The 23,530-nt window shown below is 45.6% G+C and overlaps 1 protein-coding gene and 2 long non-coding RNA genes across 3 annotated transcripts in view; 2 read left to right on the forward strand and 1 right to left on the reverse strand.

The window, feature by feature from the left end:
* The window catches only part of LOC104693614, a 38,284-nt gene extending 28,879 nt beyond the window's left edge, over positions 1-9,405 (forward strand). The window contains exon 6 of the long non-coding RNA XR_005602525.1: positions 9,333-9,405. This is a non-coding gene — a long non-coding RNA (uncharacterized LOC104693614). The remainder of the gene's footprint in view (positions 1-9,332) is intronic.
* Positions 9,017-14,685, reverse strand: LOC120410400. Its single transcript, XR_005602526.1, has 2 exons — positions 14,489-14,685; positions 9,017-9,528 (listed from the first exon to the last, which is right to left on the reverse strand). It is a non-coding gene; the product is annotated as an uncharacterized LOC120410400 (long non-coding RNA).
* A 72-nt stretch (positions 14,686-14,757) lies between these two features.
* Positions 14,758-23,530, forward strand: part of C8H1orf21 (chromosome 8 C1orf21 homolog) — a 108,480-nt gene continuing 99,707 nt past the window's right edge. The window contains exon 1 of the mRNA XM_039556200.1: positions 14,758-14,900. The gene's annotated coding sequence lies outside the window, so the exon portion shown is untranslated. The remainder of the gene's footprint in view (positions 14,901-23,530) is intronic.

Genomic DNA, 23,530 nt, shown 5'->3' on the forward strand with positions numbered 1-23,530 from the left:
GAAAGCATCTCTGCTCACATTCTGTAGCCCACGTGGAAACAGGAGCTGTCAGAACTGTCTGCAGGGAAAACATGCCTGCTCACATTTCACCGGGCTTTACTCATTCCTGTTGAGTCACTGCTCCTTTGGGCACTGCTCTGCACCAACGTGTTTGCTCTGTCAGCAGCTGAAAGGAAGGCACAGGTAGGTTCCTCTGGTGCTGGGTGATCCAAGCCTGGAGTTTTACTCACACAGCACAATATTTCTTCATTAAGAGCACTGTGAAATCCTGATGCCAGTGAGATAACAGTTGCTGAACTAACTCACTGCTGACAGGGAATTTTCATCCTTTCCCTAAGACACATTTTTTTCCTTATTTTAGACATACTTTTTTCACTATGTTGTTCATTATGATGTCTTGCATGACATCAGTGTGGATATTATCTAAAGAACTGAGTAGGAACATCAGATGATGCAGAGGTCAAAGTGTGTTTTGGTGGTTCAATGCAAAGTTTGGAGTTAAGAGTTGAAATCACCTTCTTGGGAACTGTTTGCCTGGGAAATATTTGACAAGTGAAAAACTACCACAGATGACTTATAGACTTGGTCCAGTGTAAATTAACTTTATGAAATTCATATGAATAATTTGTTTCTGTAATTTTAGATTTCACCTAAATCTCTGCCACTATGCAAAATACCTGAATGATAAAAATGCTCAGGAGCATGACAGAGGACTATTTTGCCATTACTTTTAAAGATAAAAAATATTAAAATATGTGAAGTAACATGATCTTAAGCCCAGTAACATACAACAGAAAATGGCAATGGTTACTAGCTAGAAACAGAGAATTTTCAGTAGTAAAATAACAACTTCTTTCTTGTGAGTCTGTCTAGCAACCTCTGCTGTGAACAGAACTATTGATCCAGGGAGGTGTTTTGCTCAGAGGCTGGAATTCAGCCTCCCTGTGTGCAGGCAGCTCTGCTCCAAGCCTGCTGCCCAGCAGGGCTCCAGCCAAGTGGAGATGACCTTGCAGTTCATGGTCTCTGTGTTTTCTGACAGATAAACCCAGGCCCAGCCCAGGCACTGATTTCCCTTTCAGCTGCACATGTACAGGGGCTTTCTTCTGTATCATTTCAAAAATCCAGTTCCTCTCTCTCACATTGATCCAGATTTCAGGCCAGCTTTCACTTGCCTTTCAACCTTCTTATCATCTGCTGCTGAGTCATCTCCCGTGTTTCCTGTAGTCTGGATTAATTCCTTCTTTGGCAGATGGGATTTCCACTCCCACTCTTCCTTCACAGACTCCTCAAGAAAGTCATCTTGCTTTTCTGCCTCAGCTTTTCCATCTCTAACATGGGAATCAGGACACTTTCCTTCCTTGGACCGATTTTGAGAACAAATCCACTTCTGTCTACAGAATACTGTGATGACTGCCACTGAAAACTGTGTAATCAGTGTAATCCATAGTGTGCTTTCACAAGGGTATCCATGAATAAAGAAATGCATTGTATCCCTCTTCCCAGCTAACTGCACCCTAGGAATGGAGAATTACAGTCACATCAAAATTATAGGACAGATGCTGAAGGACAAGTATCAACTGTACCACAGACAGAGGCAGTGTGGCAGGAAAAGGGCAAAAATTGAGGTCTCCACATGGAGCTGAGAATTTGTGAGGCTCAACCTGAGCTCATAGAGGAGGAAGAGGACGAGAAGATGCTAAATGGACCAAGCACAGACAGCTGGTTTCTGAGACGGAAGCAACAGTGATGGAGAATAAAGCTTGGAAGCGCTTTTAGCACCTCATTCAGGAACCAACCCGAGATTTTAGTAGACAGCCCTGTAAATGCCCTTCCTCCACAGCCCTGGTCACACTATGGTGGCAGAAAACAATCTCCTGAGGAAATCTACAGAGCTGTAGAGTGCTGAAGTTAATGAAAACATCATCCAGCTCTCCATCTGGTACTTGGACTGTGCCAATATTGACCAAATCACTGATGGTGTTAAATAGACTCCCTTTCATTTGAAATGCAAACAGGTAAATATTAGTGCTACCTCTAATAAGACTTGGAGAATGCACACACCAACCCCTGCTCATTACCCTTAGGCATGGCCTGGAGGGTACAGAGCAATGGAGAGGATGTGCTCTGTCCCAGCTAACTTAGACCCAACTGGAAGAAAGCTAAAAGCAGAAAGAGCTCCCAGCTTATGCTGGACACAAGCTTGTGCATTGGAAATGATACCAGAATGTCCTGTATTCATGTTTCATCTGTATTTTCTGAGCTCAGAGTGAGGTCTGAACAGCTCTCCCTGCAGTGATGGGTATTGCAGGATGGATGTGCCTGAGGAACCTCCCCTTCCCTCCCTGTGGTGAATGGGACCAAAGGACACCTGAACTCCTTTGGCTTCCAGGGATGCTTTAATTTATTTTCACCAAACCAAAGAGGGCACAGCCCTGCACACTCTCTGTATACATTCTTTGCTATAGTATGGACTCCTTCTTTGGAGAGTAAATAAAATATTTACAGTCTATAAATCTAGGAAAATTTTTTCTCTTTCAGCAGCAGATTGACTTCCCTGGCCTGCTGCAGGGCAAATTGAGTGCCAGTCTCCAGCTCATCTCATAGCCTACAAGACTTACATATTTTTAGAGAATCTTGGAAAAGATTTTGTGATTTACATACAATCATACGATTTTTTTTGCCAGAGAGGATACTGAGGGCTTCTCCTACAATACAAATTATATTCTGTAACTATTGTTATGAGAGTCTTTTGTAAAACAGCTTTGTAGGTTGCAGACTTTCTTTTGTTTGCTTCCTTTACATCTGCTGTGTTTTATGGGCTCTGCACCACTCACATTTCTGAATCATTTGCATTATTCCTCGTACCCTTTTGGCTGAGAGGAGCGCTGGGTTTTACACAGCACTCTACTAGCAGGACATGCATGTTGAAACAAATCATAATGCTTGGGATTTGTATCATCAAAGTGCTCTTCAAATACAGCCAAATACAGCTTTGCACCATTGGGGTGAGGAACCAAGAAGAGTTTACTCCTGTTTCACTGGAACACGAGTGGGTGAAGTGACGTTGTGTCCCCATGAACCCAGAACATGCCCAGGTGGGACATCAGTGCTGGCCCCCACCAGGCTGAAGGAAGAGCAGGTTCCTTTTATTTTGGAAATGGTTAGTCACAATCAAAGGAGCCCTAATGCTATTTTAAACCATAGAAACACTACCTTTGGTGTGTTTCCATGCAGTCTCAGAAGTTATTGGGCTGATTTTCTCCCTGTCCAACACCGTGGAGTTGGGCGAGGCTGAACTTCCTCCAGTGCTTCTTTGGTTGTACACACAAATACATAATGAGATTATGTGTAGTGTGCAGACTCCTGTCTGGTCAAGTATAGAAAATACAGATAACACTTAGATATGGAATAAGATTAATGGGGGCAACTGTTTTCCAAAAGGAAGTATAGGAGCGCAGGTGGTTGCAGAGATGAGTCGAGTAGTCTCGTTCCCCAGCTACAGGGATGTGTGTTAGAACATTTAGGAGCCTGATTTGGTCCTCATTGAAAGGAAAGCAGAAAAACAGTCACCCTCTGCTTTTTGATAACTAGGATGTGCTCAATCTCTTAGTTACTCTGTTTTTTCCTTCATTTAACTGCTTCACCACCAGCTAAAGTCACAAGCGTGGGCATCTGCTAAAGAGTACAAATAGGTCAGGCTTTTTCCTCCACCTTCTGCCCATGAACTAAGGAAATGTGAGGTCCTGCTCACCCAGACACCTCAAAGCCTGACATGGAGTAGACCAGCCTAGGGAAGGTGTTTGAGGACAGACTGACATCCACTGAGACACCAAATGCCGCAGCCACTGCTGACAGATGCCTTCAGACCCCCCGTTTTCAGCCAGTCCTTACATTTCAGATTTAATCAGGCTTTTCACACCGTTCGAACACATCTGAGGAAAGGAGTTGCAGAGGTGCACAAGGAACCCCCATGAGAGAGGTTTTAAACAAAGCTGATGGGAGAGTGTTCTTCCATTTGTGAAAGGCTTTGCTGGATGGACATTGGGTACTGAGAACTGCCTTCCCCTTTTTGGTCACGAGCAGAAGTCACAAATAGCACGAGCTGTAGGTTCAGGTTTGCCCCACACCTTTGCAGTGCCAACAGCAGGTCACAGGGGCGAGCACAGCCCCAAGGCCACCTAGGGAGGAAATAACACTTTGCGTTTCCTTACCATAGTTGTGCAAAGGTGGGAAATCTTCCTTTACCATTGCATAGATGATGAAAATCAAGGGTTTTTAGAAGCCAGATGAAGTGTTCCACCTCTGAACATTAACAGAGGCTTGTTTAAGGATCTTTAAAGTGTTTTCTTCCAATCTGGTTCAATCCAACTTTTTTTTAGCATCGCACCTGGGCCTCTGAGTCACAGCAAGCTCCAGAGACTGGCAGTTCTTTCCCTATCCAAAAAGCACAAACACAGACAGAGACGCAAAAGAAACAACAAACCAGTAACAGATGTTTGCATGGTCTCAGGCGTAGCATACCATAAAAAATGACACTGCCACTGGTCCTTGGAGGTAGGTTAATATCTAGTTTGGCTAACAGTTTCGTCAGACTTCCAGGGCAAGAGTAACCTTAGGGGGTATGTCTCCATATTTTTTGAAGCCTGGAGCACCCTATCCCACCAGCAGCAGCCTGCAGATGCCATTGGAGCTGATGCAGAAAGGTTACAGCTTTCCTTTCTTCTCCTGTAGCGCTGTCAGTAAGACTTTCAACTCTTACCCCACCCAAAAAAAGCTGCATTATCTGTATGTTTAGCTGGATCACCTGGGTGGGTATTAATACACAGTCATGTGCCCAACTCCTGCCTCTGCTGTGGCTCATCAATTTAGGGAAGCTGTTAGTGACCCTCAGCTGGTTTTGTAAAACTACAATTAACATGGACTATCGCAGGCTCAGACCGTGGAGGAAATGTCTCTCTCTTTTTTTCCTAAGGTCAGATTCTCTTCCAGCCCCCATGGTCACTGGTGACAGACATTCTTCTGGATATCCATTGTCTTTTTGCCATGAAAAGCACTATTTGACCCACAGGAAGACTCGCATCTCTCCTCCTTGCAGAGGTTTCTTTTCTGATGGAGGTGACAGGAGACAGCCACCCTACTCAATCCATTTGGGACCCTGCACAGGGATAAGGAACACCAGTAGATTTTCTGTGTGGTTCTTCAGAGACAGGTTGTACCAAAGCAGACTCGGGGAGAGTTGGGCAAGACGTTCAACCTTCTCCACATCATCCTGCGGACCTGTTCTGGTTTCCCCTCACCTCTCCTTGTTGTTCAGCAACAGAAGAAGCTAGTGAGAAGGCCCCACTTCACAGAGGTCTTTGGACTTTAAAAAAAGAAATATAGTTGAATTTTGCAATAACAAATAACACAGAACTGCATTTTGCTACTGCCCTTCACTTGTTTGAGAGTGGCCAGAATGTTTTCATACCATTTTTATCCATCAGCCTCTCCACAGCCTCTCACTGGGATGTATAAATTTTTGAACAGGACATTGAATCTGAATTTCTAGGTCCGTAATAGTCTCCATTGTCCAGACATTATGATGGAAAGCGCATTTTTTCATTCTGCTTAAACATGCATGAATAACACCCAAACAATGTGTGGTATTTTAACACGTTTCAATGGAAACACTAATTCTGACTTGTCCCCAAACCAACTTAACTTACCTGAACTCCTAAGTGATTTACAACTTGTAATCACCTTGAGTGTCTACTATGACTTTGTGGAAGACTTGCCTTTTAATGCCTCCTATTGCCATCTCTCTCTATGTCTAACCTACAGAGATGATTAAGACGAAACTGCTGGCAATACCTTCCTTGCCTTTTTGTAAGGAACATCCTTCTTTCTACTAACATTTTGCTTCTTCCTTCCAGAAAGAACCTTTTGAGCAGCCTAGGGAGCAAGGGGGTTTGTTCTGATAACGAACTGAAACCCCTTTTTTCAGTAGTTACTGCTGAAGTGGGAGCATTTCCACAGATGTGCAAGTTGAAAATGACAAGGATGAAGGACAGATAGACACTAAAAACATAGGAGAGCAAGAAAGGCAGTATTCTTGACATGTTTATTGAGAGGAAGCTCCCAAAAATGATGAGGAAATTATTGTCCTCCTCAACACCATCAATTGCCCCCAAGGGTGGATTCACCTTACATGGCTTAGACAACAGGATGTAGGTGCCTGTGCTCGTTCCAGCTATCCCAGCAAAACACAAGCCTCTGGAAGGTCATTCACTTCATTTCTACACAAACCAACCTTTGGAGGTCCTTATTTCCCTTCTCTGACTCTAAAGGTATCCATGGAGTACTTGCTGTAGCACAGACATCTATCTGACTCTGAGATGTCAGGAGAAGGCAGGCAAATCCTAACCCACGGCTCTGCATCATCAGCTATATGTAAAAGCTACAATGAAAATGCATTTGTGATTAATCACATATCCTTACAAGTTGTGAAATTCCATGTAATAGTTCCCTTATGAATGATAACACACACTTCCTGTCAGCTTAATATTTTCTGTAAAGGTGCACAGCAACAATTGCTCCAGAAGAGCTCAGTGTTTTGGACCAAGTTACAGTTTCTAAGGGAATTATAACTTTGCCTTGATTTGAATGCAATTAAATTCTCTGCCATAATAGCAGCATAATGACAAGAATACTTTTTATTTCCTTGGCTTGGAAATTAAAGGGAATAACACACATTGGTGCAGAAGGAAAGAGACCTTCAATTCCATATAGACAGCAGTATTCCCAAGTCAGTGTGTTCTCCTTTCTGGTATGAAAAGGGATGCAGGAAAACCCAATTATATATTTCTTTTTAATGCCCACTTCCAGTGCATGAAAAGCAGGAAGTTGTGCCAGCAGTTAGATCATGGATGCCTAGCCATGGCTTCTAGCTTTTCTTCTCAGCCCACTCTGGGCTTTAGGCTACTTATTGAATCCCTGTTCGCCTGCCTGAGTTGTTGAGACCTGAGATTTGATCTGATAAAAGCTGTGTACAGGTTTAAGTTTGCACAGTCCCTTGCTGTGATGTTGATAAATGCCCTGGGTAGAGCACAAATGATGACTTCATCCATGCCAGTTCTACTGCTCGAAGCCATCCTTCAACTATGAACTTAGAATGTTGTTTGTTGCTTGTTTGTTTGTTTGTTTGTGGGGGTTTTTTTGTGCATAAAATACATGAAAAAAATCCCCAAATTCTTCATTACTGTTATAGTCACCAGTTTTTGCTTTACGTTCTTGCAAGCAGTGTTTTTATGGGCTCCTGAAAGACTGATTTGCATAAAATTTAACAGTGTTTATCTCCGAATGTAGGAGATACGAGTGAGATCTTATCACAACAAGTAAACTGCTGTTATTATATTCTGGCCCCCTGCCAAGGAACCATTACATGGCCACTCTTATCTCCTATCACACCAACCCAACCCTTCCCCAAATCCCTGTGTGAAGGATGGCTGCCCAGTAACCCTTCCCATTGGAGCCAAGGCCTTAGCAGGTTCCCTTGAGGCATTTGCCACAGGAGCACATCCCCATGGATGTGCTCTGTGATCACCAGCAGCCTGTAGGGGTTGGTAGTGCAGAGCCAAAAGTAGTGCTGCACAGAGGGTTTCTGGGTGGGACAGGTTCTCTTTTGTCGCTTAAAACTCGAACTTAAAACTAGGCTTTAACTTAAAACTGTGTGTATTCTGAGGGAGGTGAGGAGTGGGAGTGGTTCTGTGCTTCGCAAACACCTGTGCCAGAGAAGAAATCACCAGTGAGCAGCATCCCTCCCAAAAGGAGATGCCCACCTTTCCCCAGGAGGAGGTAGAACTGCTCACACAAGTGTTCTCTGTATAATTTAGTGTCAGAATGAACTGTGTTAAAGCATAAGAGGCTTAAAGAGAAAGTCGTGCAACCCTACCTGGTACTGAGAAACAAATGTGCAGCCTAGAAGAAAATGTTCTTGGCTTTTTTGGTGCTAACTAACGAGCGTAACTCAGCCTGTGCTTTGGATCCAATTCTGCACCTTGAAAGCCAGAGGAACCTGCTGCTGATGGCCTGAACAGGACCACAGTACCCAGTCATCATTTGCCACTCCTTCCCTGGGTTTTCAGACCATATATTGCCTGTTTAGAGAAGAAGCAGAATAAAGGGGGGAGGGGTTCTGGTGAACTGGACCTTCAGGCACACAAATAAAAGTCAATCTTGGGAGTTGGATTTGATGATCCTTGTGGGCCCCTTCCAACTCAGGGTATTGTATGATTCTGTGATTCCGTGATCTTCGCTGATTTATCATAGCACAGGCATACGGCCTATGATTCCAGTCCCAGCACGAAGCATACTTCAGGCTAAAACCCCACTGTACTAACTTTGACAGTACCTGTTCTGCATCCAAATGTTGAACAGCTGACAATTGAAGTTCCTGCTTATTCTTTCCTCTCTCAGACCTTGCCGGAAATTTACAGACAGTTTTGCTAAACTGTTAATCTGGAATTAGGATTGGATGCTCTGCCACGGGTCTTTTCTTCTTGTTTATACAGCTTCCCAAATGGGGGTGGCTTATTGGAGGGCTTATCTAACTATTTTGTCTTATCTTCCCTAACTGCAAGCTCAGGTATAAAGAGAATAATTGAATAATAATTGAATCTGCAGAGTAAATAAACAAACACTGCACAAAGAACTGGGATCAGTAAAGATTGCCTGAAAATTCCCAGGTGTATCTGTAGGTTTCTCCTACAGCTGGGCTTGCTATGTGTCCTGGGGTTTTAATGTAGGCCCTGTTCTATGATGATGAAGTTGTGAAACAGAGAACTCAGGAGAATTATGCAGCATTAAGTGACACAGAATAATCTTTGACTCTTTCTAAATATTTCATTCTCCTTTTTGCCCTCTGAACAGGTGTAGTGCAGGGTGAGGTGAATGGGAGCAGTTCATACTTCTGAGGGCATTATTTATTCCGAGATAATTATTTATTGGTTAAAATGCATTCTCTCTTATATGCCCAGAATTTGCAATCCATGTTTTTCTTTATTGCAGATTAACATCCATTTCCATTTTAATAATGATGGTGAATGCAATGAGCAGGGCCAGATGTGCAAAACAAACATTCACTAATTTGTAGTCGTTTAAACATGTAAAGCTAGTCTTTGATGTTAAAACACCATTAAAAAGGAACTGGGAAGTTCACACGTCTGTTCCTGTGTCGCTTGTCAAGCAGCAGAACAGCTCAAAGAGCAGCTTGTTGGTTTGCAGCATCAAACCCACCTCAACAATTTTGGCATCCTGTAAAAAATGTTGGTACCTGACATCTTCAAATTTTATAGGACATGGAAAATCCATGGGAGGAAACTGCATCTGCAGGGCTCGTGCCTTTCTGTGCCCTCTCTTCTTTCTCCAGCAGCATCAGCAATGTGGTCCATGCGAGCCTGACTTCAATTCTCCAGCAGTCCTTGGGGATGGAAGAATGGCTTCATCACCCTGGCAGTCAGAGTCCACGCACAGCAACCATATTTTCCAGCCCTGGGGATTATGTTTACAAAAATCTTTGAATATCAGCACAGTTAGGAAATCATTCAGTGTTTTGGGATAACAATCCTTAAAGGGAAAATGAATTTGTCATTGTGGTGTTTACTTTAGCCAGGATCAAGGTGATAGCAATTAATCAAAATCCTTAAACTGGCAGCAGCTTGTGCAGCATTTTAGTTCTCCTTCTGAACTCCTGTTAATTGAGAAAAATGTGCAGCAATTTCACCTATTTTTCTATAAGGCAAGCCATGACTGTTGGGGTCTCCTCCCCCGCCGTGTAATCCTGGGAGAGGGGCCCTGAGGGCACAGACACGGGGTTTCCCTGTCCCTGCTCAGCCTCGTTCCCATTGGTTGGTTTGTGTTCCCTGCGCGGGCAGAAGGACCCTTGGTCCCGTGACTGGAACCGTTCCTCAGCAGAGCTCCGGCCATGTGGCTGGAGAAATAAACATCTCTGAAACATCTAGCAAGAATCTGTCTGTCCATATATATTTCCTTTCCACGGGACTCCTGGTTTGGTATATGCATGTTGCAGGATCCTCACTGCAACATAATGGTGGTGAATGCGGGCAGAACGATCCCCGATCCCTAAGCGACTCATTTGTGTGAGTAAACCCTGGAAACTTTGGATTCCTCTTCTTGGTTTTGCTTTGCTATTCCGTATCTAAACTATGGAGGAATGGTGGGAAGACTCTTGGCTCTCAGAGACGCATATGGACATTTATCTTAAACTTAAAATGATTCTTGAACAACGATTTGTGAATTTTAGCTTGATTCAAGCTCAAAAAGAACTGAAACACTTCCTGGCATGGTTGTTTAAGAACTTTTTCTATGTTTCTTGGGATTTAATTATTACCAAGGGCTTTTGGAAAACCGTTTGGACACAGTTAATACTGGAGTCAAAATATATGCCGATGGAAGAATATTTTCGTGAATATTATTTAGTTACCGAGACTGTTGAGCAATGTCAGCTGTGTCCTGGTGAAGGGAAGCCTGGCTCAGGGACCGTGTGGCCCAGGCCATGTGCACCGAGCACTCTGCGAGCAGCAGCGAGGCAGTTCCCGTGTGCGGGTGGAGCCACGCGAGCCGCAGTGTCGGTGGCGGAGCGAGGAGCGGCGGGAGCGGCGGGACCCGGCGGTGCCCGCCCGGCCGCGCGCAGCGCGTGGTGGAGCGAGCCCCGTGAACGCCCGGCCGAGAGGGGCGACGTGCGGGCGGCGGCTGGCGGCGGTGGCGGTGGAGCGGAGCCGTGCCCAGCCGAGACGCGCGCTGGAGCCGGGCGCGGGGGGGTCGTCGCTCGGGGGCCCGGCTGAGACGTGGGTGCAGCGCCCGGCATCGGCAGCGAAGCTGCGACCAGAGGAGGCGACGCACGGAGAACTGAGCGGCGCGGCCCGGCCCGGCCCGCGCAGCCCCGAACGCGACCCTGGGAAGAGCGCGCAGGCACGAGCAGCTCCGACAATTCCAACACGGGAGCGACCGAAGGAGAGAGCAAAGACACAGCGAGACAGAAAACAGCAGCCACTCGGAAAAAGGAAAAGGTCATAGTAACTAAGACCTTAGGGATAGTAAAATGGTATAATGTTAAGCAAAATTATGGTTTTATAACAAGGTGTGACAACCAGCAAGACATATTCGTGCATAGAACTGCTATTAAAAAGAATAACCCTGAAAAATGCATCCCAAGCTTGGGAGATGGAGAGGTAGTGGAATTCAAAATTATACGAGGTAGAAAAGGATTACAAGCATCGCAGGTCACTGGGCCTGATGGTGCTCCTGTAAAAGGCAGTATATATGCTAAAAATTGTAGTCATGTTAGACAATATCTCCCTTGTAAACCCCCCCTACAGTCTCCCTTTCCTAATCCCACCTTTCCCTTTTACCCTATGTCCTATTACCCTCAGTGTATTCCCAATCCGTTTTTTCACCCATGGTTTCCCTCACAAAACCATGCTTTTGCCAATTGTTTCCCCAAAAATCCCTTTCCAATGCCGAGTGGGGGATGAAAAGGGGGAGGGAAGAAGTTAAACCCTCTCCTGCCTCAGTTTCCCCACAAAGCATGCTCAGAGAGTTCTGTCTCCCTTCTGTCAGCCCTAAGATGTTCCACAGAATCTGATTGGACATTTAAAGACTCAGGAGGGTGGCTTGTTTTGTCTTGAAACTGTTCTTGTTATGTTTATCCAGTTGTTTTCATTCTCCTTTTATTAAAATAAAACGGGTGAGGTGTTGGGGTCCCTCCCCCGCCGTGTAGCCCTGGGAGAGGGGCCCTGAGGGCACAGACACGGGGCTTCCCTGCCCCTGCTCAGCCTCGTTCCCATTGGTTGGTTTGTGTTCCCTGCGCGGGCAGAAGGACCCTTGGTCCCGTGACTGGAACAGTTCCTCGGCAGAGCTCCGGCCATGTGGCTGGAGAAATAAACATCTCTGAAACATCTAGCAAGAATCTGTCTGTCCATATATATTTCCTTTCCATGGGACTCCTGGTTTGGTATATGCATGTTGCAGGATCCCCACTGCAACACATGACTGTTCTCATTTCTCCCATTTCTGAAGTGAAGAGCTTCATTAAAATATCAGGAAATCATCAGTGCCTTTCAGAAAATAAAACAGGGTAACTTAGGCATTTGAAACAGTCTTCAGCCTGAAACACAGTTGTGCTGAGAGCAGCTACCTGATTCAAGTAATGGTCTATTTTTTACCCACAACAAGTAGGACACAGGTACAATACAAATACTTTTGGCGTTGACAAGCGAACTGCATTCCCATTTTTAGGGGAAGACAGACAGATCCTCATTAGCACTGCTGTATTGATATAACTCAGGCAACATGCGAGGCATGCACACACTGATTACACTGCAGTACTGTGATGAAAGCCAATTTTTTTTCCCCATAAATAGGCCAAATTGGTGTTTCTACGCCAGTGGTTTACCTGCTATCTTAAGAGGCTTGTTCTTTTCTTTTAGCACAGAGGTGGAGCTGCTTTCAAAAGAAAACAACCAGGTACAAGCCACTGACCTTCCATACTCAATTATATCATCTTTCCTCTTTCCAAGAGTTTTGAGGGGCTTATTATTATAAAAATAATGATAATATTGTCTTTGCAAATATTTGTCTCTGGCTACTTTTAGTCCATGACTCTCCCAGATCCAAGTCAATTCATTCCCGCAGCAGGAGGAGAACTGAAGCAGGAAAGCCAATTTCTGTTCTCATGTACAAAAAAGTCAGGATGAAATTTGTCCTCTTCTTGCAGGAACAACCCCCAGTACTTGGTTTTGATATTAAACCCATAATTTATTCTTGGGTAATGAACTAATACCTGCTTTAAGCATCACTAGGCAGGGACAGAGCACCAGGCACAGCTGATGGGCGCTACCCTTAGTACCAAATATGTCCTAGATATCAGAAATTGTTTACACTGTTTATAATTTTTCAGCTTCTAAAAATAACTCTCCAGTATGCACTGTCTCATCACAGAAATGAGAAAAACAAACACCAGAAATCAGGGAAATAGCTATTTTCTGCTTTTAGACATATCATTGACTACGTGAGAGTGGCAGACAAAGACTCCATCAACAAATTTGTGCATAAGGAAATAGATTTTCATGTAAATAATTATTATGAATGTTAACTAGCTGCACACATCACAAGGAAAACATTAGGGAGGTTTGTTTGGGGAGGCTAAACAAAATATGTTTGCTTCGTGCTGTTCTTTTATGGTCATTTTTATTGGAAGCACAGTTTATAGAGGCATAGCAATCATATATGTTTCACTGTAAAAGCACCACATTTCTCTGGAAACAGTAGCAGGCTCTCTGCAGAAAAAACAAAGTTGGCCAAACTTCATAGTTATCAACCTAGAGTTGAAAATATTCCCTCTTTTGGAATGTCTCTTGATGTTGTTTATGTGCACCTTTATGATAGTGATTTCCAGTGCAGCGAAAAATAATTAATTGCTAGAAAGTTGAAGGTAGAAATGACTTCAAATGGGATCTTGCCAAGGATTTGGCAAACAAACTGTTAGCTATTTCAACATTTTCATCATGGTGAAGGAAAAATGTCCTCAGATGAAAACTTATCTGCCTGGATTATTGGATGATACTAAAACTCTAAGTGATGAAAAGGATGTAAGCTTGCTGGAGTCTTTCTAGTTCACATGGTAGCATTTCCTGGCAGTAACAGTCTGAGACAGCTTTTATAACCCAATCTTCAAAGAGGCCTCACCTCTATCTCCAGTTTTTCAGCTGTTTTCATTAAAAACTCTGCCTCTGTAAACAGAAAAACATGGGTTTCCAGCGAAAATTTGGGTGCATGGTGCCATAGAGCTGATAGGCATTTCATTTGTGGGAAAACAACTTCCATGCTAAGGAGGAGAACCACTCTGCTGTCCCCCTGCTGAGTAGGACAAGGACACCAAAGTCAGAAGGGCCTGTGTTTGAGATCCACAGAAATATCTCAAAGGCAGGTGCCAAGAGGTTGGCACCAGACTCTTTTCGGTGGTGCCCAGTGACAGGACAAGGAGCAATGGACAAAAACTGAAACACGAGAAGTTTAACAACATGGAACCATGGAATAGCCAGAGTTGGAAGGACCCACATGGTCATCAAGTCCAGCTCCTGGTCCCGCACAGACACCCCAACAATCCCACCCTGTGCATCCCTGGGAGCGGTGTGCAAATGCTCCTGGAGCTCCGGCAGCCTCGGGGCTGTGCCCATTCCCTGGGGAGCCTGGGCAGTGCCCAGCACCCTCTGGGGGAAGAACCTTTCCCTGATCTCCAGCCTGACCCTCCCTGGGTATGGCAGGAATCCAGCCATTCCCTGGGTCCTGTCCCTGGTCACAGAGAGCAGAGATTAGAGCTGCTCCTCCACTTCCATGGGGAAGAACTTCTTTCCGTGGGGGGAGGCAGAGCTCTGGAACAGCTGCCCATGGAGGGTGTGGAGTCTCCAACGCTGAAATATCCCAAACTCACCTGCAAGTGTCCCTGTGTCACCTGCTCCGGGTGACCCTGCCTTGGTGAGGGGTTGGACTGGATCATCTCCAGAAGTCCCCCTTAAACCCATCGATTCCATGAGTCTGTATTTGTGCATCTGTGACCTCACCGGGAGCCTGCTGCTTTCCCGCTCATGGCCTCTGGCCTGCGGCGCCGGGCTCTATGTGCGGGATGAGAGGTGCCCGTACCCCCGCACCCCGGCTCCTCCCCCGCGGTGACGGCCCGCGCCCGCCCCGCCCGCCCCGCCCGCCCGCTCCCCGAGAGGCCGCTCGGCTCCGCTCTCCTTTGCTCAGCTCCGCTCCCCGCCGCTGCACACCGCCCGGGAGCCGTCGTTGCCTGCGCCCGCCGCCTGCTCCGGCCCGGGGGAGCCGCTCCGAGCAGGGCTGCCGAGGTGAGCGCCCGGGGCCGGGGCAGCGTAGGCCGGGGACCGGGGCAAGCTTCTCCATCCTCCACGGGGCCGCTCCCGCCGCCGCTTCCTCGCTCCCCTCTCCATTCCCTTATTTCTCGTATCCCGACACCCCCCCCCCCCCCCGCCTCCCGCCCCCCCGCCGCCGCCTCCGGCCGATGTTTTATTCATGGCCCGGCGGGCTTTGTGCGGAGCGGGCTCGCCGGGAGCGCCGGACCCGCGGCGGCGGCGGGGAAATGGCTGCGGGTGGGCGGCTCGGAACCCCCCCGGCCTGGCAGCGCCGGGGCCATCGCGCCCGGGGGGCTCGGCTGTGGCTCCGCGGCCGGGGCGGGAACGAACCCTGCGAGCGGCTCTCCGCAGGTTTTTATATGTATAGCTGTATGTCGATATCTGTATCTATTTATCTATATTCTTTTTTGATGTTCGGCAGCAGCGTATTGCAACACCGACCGCCCGTGCGCCGGGCGGCACTTACACCATCACCGAGTTAACTGTAGATGTCAGACTGTGCATACTCTGGGGTGATGTCAGATTGGTAATAACGCGCAGAAATGGGAATTCGGTGCGGGCAGACCGTGATGGAGACGGCACAGAGACCCAGCTGGCGCGGACAGACCCGGCGGAGCTGCTCTTTACCCCGGTGCAGGGCCTGCTGCGGGGGCAGTGCCCCGGCGCGGGCGGAGCGTGGGGGCACTGCGATAATTAGCATTATTTGTGGGTAGCTGTGGACTCGGAGGAGCAGATATTTGTGCCTGGAGCAGAGATACTTGGCTGGTTTTGCCTTACAAAGGTATTCAGGCGTGTGTTGATTAGAGAGTCGGCTGATGCCTGTCTTGTCTGCAAGTTGTGCCATAAGGCAGCCTCCTCCGGTATCATCAGTCCAGAGGAGGAATTCTGTTGTGTGCTGTGGAAAGCTGGCTGTGATCAATAGGCAGTGTCATGTTAGCTCCCGATACTGCCTCTTGATTTCTCGCAAGCTGATCATGGACCAGTGAACTAAAGCTGAGAGATGCTGAAACATGTCCCTCAACTTACTCAGTTCCCCCTTCGCCTGCCCTTCACTTTCCCTATCCCCTGGTTCGTTGGATTTCAGTGGAAAAATTGTGGTTCTGAGCCTGTTCAGAGAAATCCGTGTGTTTTGGTTTTGCTTGTCTAACTTGCGTGTTTGATAATAGCTGAATGGCTGAAGATCCCCGTGCACAGGGTCTGGGGGTATTTGCCCTTCTGTACAAGTGAAGTGAACCGATACTGCTTGATGTTGTTTAACCTTGTATTATCTTAGGCATCATATGATGAAGCAGCTTGATTTGTTTAAGGCTTCATGATGATGCAATGCAATAATAATTATAAATCTTCTCATTGTCTGAAGAATCTTTAAATACTACTCTGTCTTGGGAGGTACTTCATGCGTGTTTATTCCCAAGAGGTGCAGGCATGGATGAGCAGGGTTTGATATTAATCATCTTCATTTTGGGGTGGGAGGGTGGGAGCAGTTTGGCACAGGTGCTTTAAGTTGTAATTTACGGGTGTGATGTCATGTGCTAGATAAGCTTTCATAGGATCTGCCATGTAAATTATGGCCTTTGTTTATATACGTGCAATTACTTGTTTTGAAAATCCATGCTGTGTAGTTTGCTCGCTAGCCTGCGCCAGAGATGTGAATAAGATCCAGCAGAATGTGCTTCAGTTGCGCAATGGAGCTCAGCGGTTGAAAACATTTTGCTTTGCTTTGTGCTTGCAGCCTGCTCCAGGTGCGAAGGTGCTCCGTGGCATCCGCACACTGCGATGTGCGTGGTGGTTGGCTGTGAAAGCAGTGGCCAGGTGCTTTGTTTATTTTCTTCTTTCTCCATGATCTAGTATGTTCCGTTCTTCAGAAGAAGCAGGGTGCTGAAATGACTTATTTCAACTAATGTGTGCCGGAGAGACCAGCTTGGTTATTTCAGAATGCTGTGGTTTGTTACGCAATCAGATTAACAAAGATTAAAATGACCATTCAGCTTTGGGTAAATATGATCGATAGAACAGCGTGGATTAGGGTGGCTGTTTACATTGGGCAGATCTGCTGCAGTTGGTGTGTTGCAAATATTGGATGGAAACAGAATGAGTGGACACAGTAATGTACTAAATAAATTTTTAGTAATCTCTTTGGGATTATGATGTACTTACTATCGATTGTCTGTGCTCCAAGAGCTTCTGCAGTGCCTTAGGTGCTGCCTGCATGCATGGGCAAACTTACTTTCAGCTTCATTTAGTTGACAGTCCAAGGCCTCATCGAACTTCTTTGTGTACAGCTGGTGTACACCTGGGGTGCGGTGCGGGCTCTGGGCTACTGCAGTCCAGGGGTTGGGTCAAGTGAGATGACCAATGCTCAACCGGAAGCTTCCTAAATTAAACAAAAAGTACAATTCCAGCCACATTTGCTGAAGCTGGCAGCTCCTCAACTGGTCCATTATTAGTTGGCCATTTCCTGTTGTCTTGGAGGCAGCGTTGCTGCAGGAGATGTTTTCAAGGCTTGTCTCCCTGAATCTGCTCAGCGAGGAGGTGATGACGAGCGGGCCGCACCTCAAAAATTGTCGCAGGCACCGCTGTGCCGGAGGTGAGACCCTGCCAGGAGAGACAGCAGCTGAGAGGGGAAGGGGCAAGCTGGGATGCGGAGGAAGTATCCAGAGCGTGGGGAGGAGAGGGAGGTGTTGGTCAGCATGGACTTCTCTGTGTGTGTTCAGTGCCTTGCTGGGACCCCCGTCTGCAGCTGCACTGTGGTGGGCTCACCTGGGCTCTGCTGCTATAGTAGTGCATCTGAAAATACAGGATGTGATGGCATCCAGGGTTTGGGGGAAAGGAGGAATAACCAACTCCTGCAGTCAGTTTTCCAGAGGCCTTCGCATTGGTGTGGAGCCTGAGCCCTTCCAATCTTCTTCTCATTTAGGGAAAGGTAAGGGACCCTCAAGGATGCTGCTTTTCCATCCTCTCGCAGGGAATGGAACAGGACTACATTTTGAATACGTGTTCAAAAATACTCTGGAAAGAGCTTATTATTATTGTTATTTATTTTCTTGATGGCTGTGTTTAATTCTATATAAGCAGACATGTAATTGCAAAGGGATTTCACAGGCACTTGCAAATGTCTATCACTGTGCTACTGGCTGCTCTCTGTGCTGTGTAACATCTGTGATAAATGTGTACATAAGCACATTTTGGGTACACTGGAATCTAAAGAGGTACTTTGGGGAATAGGTAATCTTATTAAGGCTGTGTTGTTGTAGGATGTTCAGAAGAGACAGTGTGGAATCAGTAATGTTAAGACTATTTCTTTTACTGTTGCAAGTTTACTTCAGCTCTGATTTATTAACAGGTTGGTTTCTTGTCATCTTCAATCTTGTGAATGAAGTAAGAGCAGTTATTCTGTGTCAGACTAGAGGTCTGTCTAGCTCGGTAGCTCTTCTGATGGGACCACTTCCAGGTGCATGGGAAAACTGGAACAGCGACGTTCTCCTCCTTATAAACCCTTATAGCAGTCACTGCTCTAGGAGACCTTTGGGCTGGCAGTTCCAGGGAGGCTTATGTGTTTAATAGCTTCTGATGGATTGTCTTCTCTAAAAAATGTCTTAATTAGTTTTGAAAAACTTCATGTTGTTAGCGTTCACAACCTCCAGTCCTGGTGAACTTCTGGTATAATTGTCCAGTCTGAAAAGGATTCTTTTTTTTTCATTTTACAGTTTGCCATTTGAAGTGCTTGTGATTTTATCTGAATTCTGGAAGAATATATTTCTTTCTAGATTTTCACACAGAAATTAACGATATGTGGGGATGCTTAGAAGGTATGTCAAGATAACTGCTTTATATTTGCAGTGAGGTATAATCCCAGCCCTGTTTACAGTCACCTTTCATGCATAGGTACCATTATGGCTGTCATATTTAGGTGACTGCATGCAAAAAAATGTTCAAATAGAAGAAGTGATTTCTGCAGCTGTACATCCTGGACCTAGACTGGGGTAAGTCTTGATTCAGAACCACTCAGATGACAAAAGAGTTGCTGCAAGCCAAGGAATAACTTCAGCAATGCTGCTGGAAGATTTACCAAAGTAAATCTTTCAAGGCATCTGGTGTAACATTTTAGGGGATGTGGAAGGATGCGGAGAACGGAATTTAAAAGTTGTATTAAAGAGCTTGAAGTTAAGTAATACAGATTCCAATAAGTGCAGCATGATGCAGAAAAAGCGGTGACTCAGTCCCTGAACTGTTCTATAGGTTGGCTTCTACCATGCCATCCTTGACCATTTCAGGAATAGATGGGTGGTAATGAAGTTGTGGTTGAAATTCCACTTTTCTTTTTGTGGCAGGGGAGCAGGATCCTTTGGCTGTGAATGACCTACAGTATTTGCTTTTGTGCTGGTGGTTCAGGAGTCTGGGTTGCAGGAGCCCTCTGGGTCACAGACTTCTGGATGCTGGTGGTAAAGTTGTGTTTGGTTTATTAAAAGAAGCTCTTCAAAGGTTGGCAATTTATTGTTAGAATCATACAATCAAAGAGTATCCTGAGCTGGAAGGGACCCGTCAGGATCCCCTGGCCCTGCAAAGGACACTGCAAAAATCCCAGCCTGTGCATCCCTGAGAGCGTTGTCCAAATGCTCCTGGAGCTCTGGCAGCCTTGGGAATGTGCTCATTCCATGGGGAACCTGGTCAGTGCCCTTACTGTGGCAGCCTCCTAAATCCTGTTGATAAAAATGGGTGGAATTTTCATGTTTTTAAAGCAAATAGAAATTCTTCGTCTTGTCATTTCTACTGTTATTTCACCCTTAAGCTTGTAAATTTATGATTAAACTGGGTGGGATTTCAGCCTGATTGCTTATGGGTGGAATAATAGACTGACCAGACAAAGATTTTCTTTTTGTTTTAAAAATAGAGAGGCTTACATAACGATGCTGTACAGAACAACAGTATATGTGTATGGATAAGATCTCTGGAACAGTGTTAATCCGACAGCATCCCTTGCCTGCGTGTCTGCTGTTGCTTGTTTCAAAGCAAGGTAATTCTGGAGTGAAAAGATGGCAGTGCCAAGTGATTTAACTGGAGTATTGATCCAGTCCTGAGCAGATTTTAGGCAGCGCTCTGGGTTAGAAATTTGGAGAAACACATTTTCAAACCATTGTAAGCTCCTAATTTGTTATCTGAATAAGAGAAAGCTATTCTTTCTCTTTTTTTGTGGAGCACTGTCTGTCTCCTGGTGTTTTGAGTTGTTTGCTGAGATTCATGTCTTAATGTGTGGCATGTGCTTAGGAAACCTGAGGCCCAGTTTTGGAGAATAAAAAAAACCAAACTAGTGAACATGTCCGAAAGCATCAGGATGGGATCCGAGGCTTTCCTCTTGCTATGAAAGTGGCCTCAGTTTGTTCTCCTTCTGTCTCTGTATCTCTAACAGAAAAGCATAGACTTTTTCCGTCAAGTTTGGGAAAAGATAAAAGAGCAAGTTCACTTGAAATATATATTTAATAGGGAAAATTTTCCAGGATCTATATATACAGGTGGGCATTTTCCCAAAAGTATGCTAGGTGTTGAGGCCATAAAAATATTGCTGCTAACCAAAATTCCAGCCCTGAATGTATCTATAAATACCGTAGCCTCACCCTTTTGGCTCTGTGAAATGATAAGTAGCTGGAATCATTTCATACATCAGGACATAAAAGGACCTTGGTGAACTTGTGCTTTTATAATAAACAAGGAAAAGTTTGTCCAGGTTGCCCAGTTTATCCACACAAAGACAGCTCTTTGCTTGGGGAGGGGGAGGGCCTTACCTCTTAGACTTTCCTCCTTAGGATTTTTATCTCATCTTGTCCCAAGATTTTATTAATAAAAGCAAAACAAATTTAATGTTTATGCGTGTTAGGCAGACAGAGCTCTGCGTTTTGGAGTCGTGGCTAATTAGATTTGTGGAGCCTGTGCAATTTTGGATATTGGGCAGGGAGATTGTTTTTGCAGGAAGACACAGAGGAAGGAACACAGTGCTCGTATTCCCTTTCTTACAGTGGCAGCAGCATTTTCCAGGCCCTGTGTGGGTTCATGATGTTGGTGTGCTGTTCCTGGGGAAGCAGGCTTGTTGAAGTTCACCTTTGTGTTTGGAGAATTCCTTTTAAATTGCTATTCAGTAAAGCCCTGAGTATCAGATCTTTGCACATCTCCAGTGGAAAACAGTCTGAGGGAAGAATTGGCTCGTAAACCAAAACAAATGCTGTCTTTCTAAGGGCTGGTAATGGGCTGTAAGCCCATTTCTGCTTCAGCTTTGAGGGATGACTAAGATGTTTCTCTGTTCTGGCAATACCCACTTTGGATCCTGCTGCTTAATTTTGTCTGCATGCCTGCTCACCCCAGCTGCATCTTGAAGGGAGCTGATGTGCAGTAAATGCACCGACAGAGTGTGCAGGGGCTGGTCTTTTGTTGCCGATGGATGTGCCCAGCTCCAGGGCGTTCTCTGAGCTGGGGTGTTTCAGGCTGTGGTTCGGCTGCTGAGCATGGCCAGCCATGTGATGCTGAAGGACAGGCTGCTGCTCCTCTCCTCCCAGCACAGCCGTGCCTCTTATGTGCGTGCAGTAGCTGTGGTGTGGTGGATGCCCAGAGGCTCAGCTTTCCCTTCCGAGCCTTTATTTTTGCAGGAATCTGAAATAGCAGAGCTGAAGCTGCTGAATAAGCCTGACTGAATCCAGGGGAGCAGATCTGGCTCTCCCCTTTGCCTGCCACAGAAACGTGGAGAGGAGAAATTCCTGCGAGTACTTCAGGGAATTGTTTGATTAGTGGGTGAAAGGAAAGCCAGACAGGGTTTTCTAATCCCGTCTCTATTTTACCACTCAAAGGTCTAAAGGATATAATTGTTTTTTCTTATGATTTATGTTTTTAAATTACTCCCTAGTTTTCAGGTGTGGGAGTCTATCAGCCAGTGCTACTGTAATGAAAATCAAAACCTCGCGATGAACAAGTTCCTGAGATGATCTCTGTTTAAGAAAATAGTAAGAGGGAGCTGTATTCGTTCTGCTTTGGTCATGTTGGATAAGGTATATCTTTGAGATTAAAAAGTCCTGATGCTCATGGGAGGAGGGGAATGCTTCTTTCTTTTGTCTCCAGTGTTGCAGCAGAGATGCAAATTAACCACCAATCAAATTGGATTTGGGCAAGTTTGCCTTTGCTAGGGCAGTGAAAATGTTTTGTTTGGGAGAGCTGCGCAAATTACACCTGCAGGCATTCATACAGAGATAAATCACCCCCGGGCTGCCCCAAATCTTCCTGCTTCAGTCCACAGAAATATGCCAGAGAAGCTTTGGGAATGGCAAGAGTCAGTGAGCATGTTCTGGAGCAGGTTGTGTACAGGCACAGCCCTGAGCAAAGATGTCACAGCGAGGAGTGACTGTGATCCCAGCACAGAGAGGCTCCGTCTGTGGGATGGGCATGTCAGGGTGAGCAGCTCGGAATGTGGGGCTGCTCTGCTGTTCTTCCCCAGTGAGCTGGATTTTCTTGTAACTACCATTCTGCATCTTCGGCATTTTGGCAAGAGAAAGACTGTTTTCTGAAAAATCAAACATTAAAACATGGAATAAGAGGCCTCAGGTTTAGTAACAGCGTTTAGGAGAATAATAAATGCTCAGCCTTGTGAAGCTGCGTTTAGTTGTACATTTATTTGGGGATTTTTTACAAGCATAATGGAAAATTATGCACTCGACTGTTCTCAGGGTTGCCGTGGGATTCAGGGGACCTAATTTCCCTAAGACTATGAAAATCCCAGGCTTTACCGTGTAATTTTTGTTGCCTTTACACTCCTGTGCTAGTCTCTGAGCCTTCTTTCATCCACAGCAAATGCTTGGGTGCTGCAACAGAAATAGTTTAAAAGCCAATGATTTGAGAGAAAAAGAGCTGGAGCTTCTTAGATGTCTGGGGACTGGATGAAGTAGGATTAATCTGGCATTAAGTCAGAAATTTGAGAGAAGCTCGGTCAAGTGACTGGCTGGAGAGAGGGGGGATTCATGAAGTCAAAGTCATTTCTTCAGCCAAAGGGGGATCAGGCTGACATATTTCTGACGGGGTGTTTTGCCTGGCCTCTCCCACAGACTCTGGGTAGCTGTCACATACTTTCTCTGCAATTGCTTGGCATTCTGAGAGCTCATGCCTTAAAAAAAAGACTAGGAGTGAGCAGCTTTCCAGAAGGTCATTGGAAATTTAATGCTACAGTGTAATGAGGTTTGTGAGTTACCTGTAACGCAAATAACAGTGCTGACGAGTTGCTTTTCAATTATTAATTCTTGTACAGTAAGTTGTTGGCCATTAAGATCGGTTGTCTATGCAAAGTGGTTCCATAAAATGCAAATTATTAGTTTCTATGTGGGTCAGAAAACATTGCATACTTGGTGTAACTCTTCTAGTTAAATAGACTCCTTTGCTAAGCAAATAATTTAAGCACTGGTTACCCTCAGCATTGTCAAAAACATACATGAGTTCTTGCTGAGTGTAAATAAAAGGGTTTCAGCTTTGAATGATGACTGCAGGATTTGGCTTAAAAGCTATTTTTGGGCCACAGGCACAGCCCAACGCCGGGGGATGTACGTGGCTCCACTCCTGGAATGGCGTCAGGATGGAGG

Source organism: Corvus cornix, chromosome 8, assembly GCF_000738735.6.
Source record: "Corvus cornix cornix isolate S_Up_H32 chromosome 8, ASM73873v5, whole genome shotgun sequence".
NCBI lineage: Eukaryota > Metazoa > Chordata > Aves > Passeriformes > Corvidae > Corvus > Corvus cornix.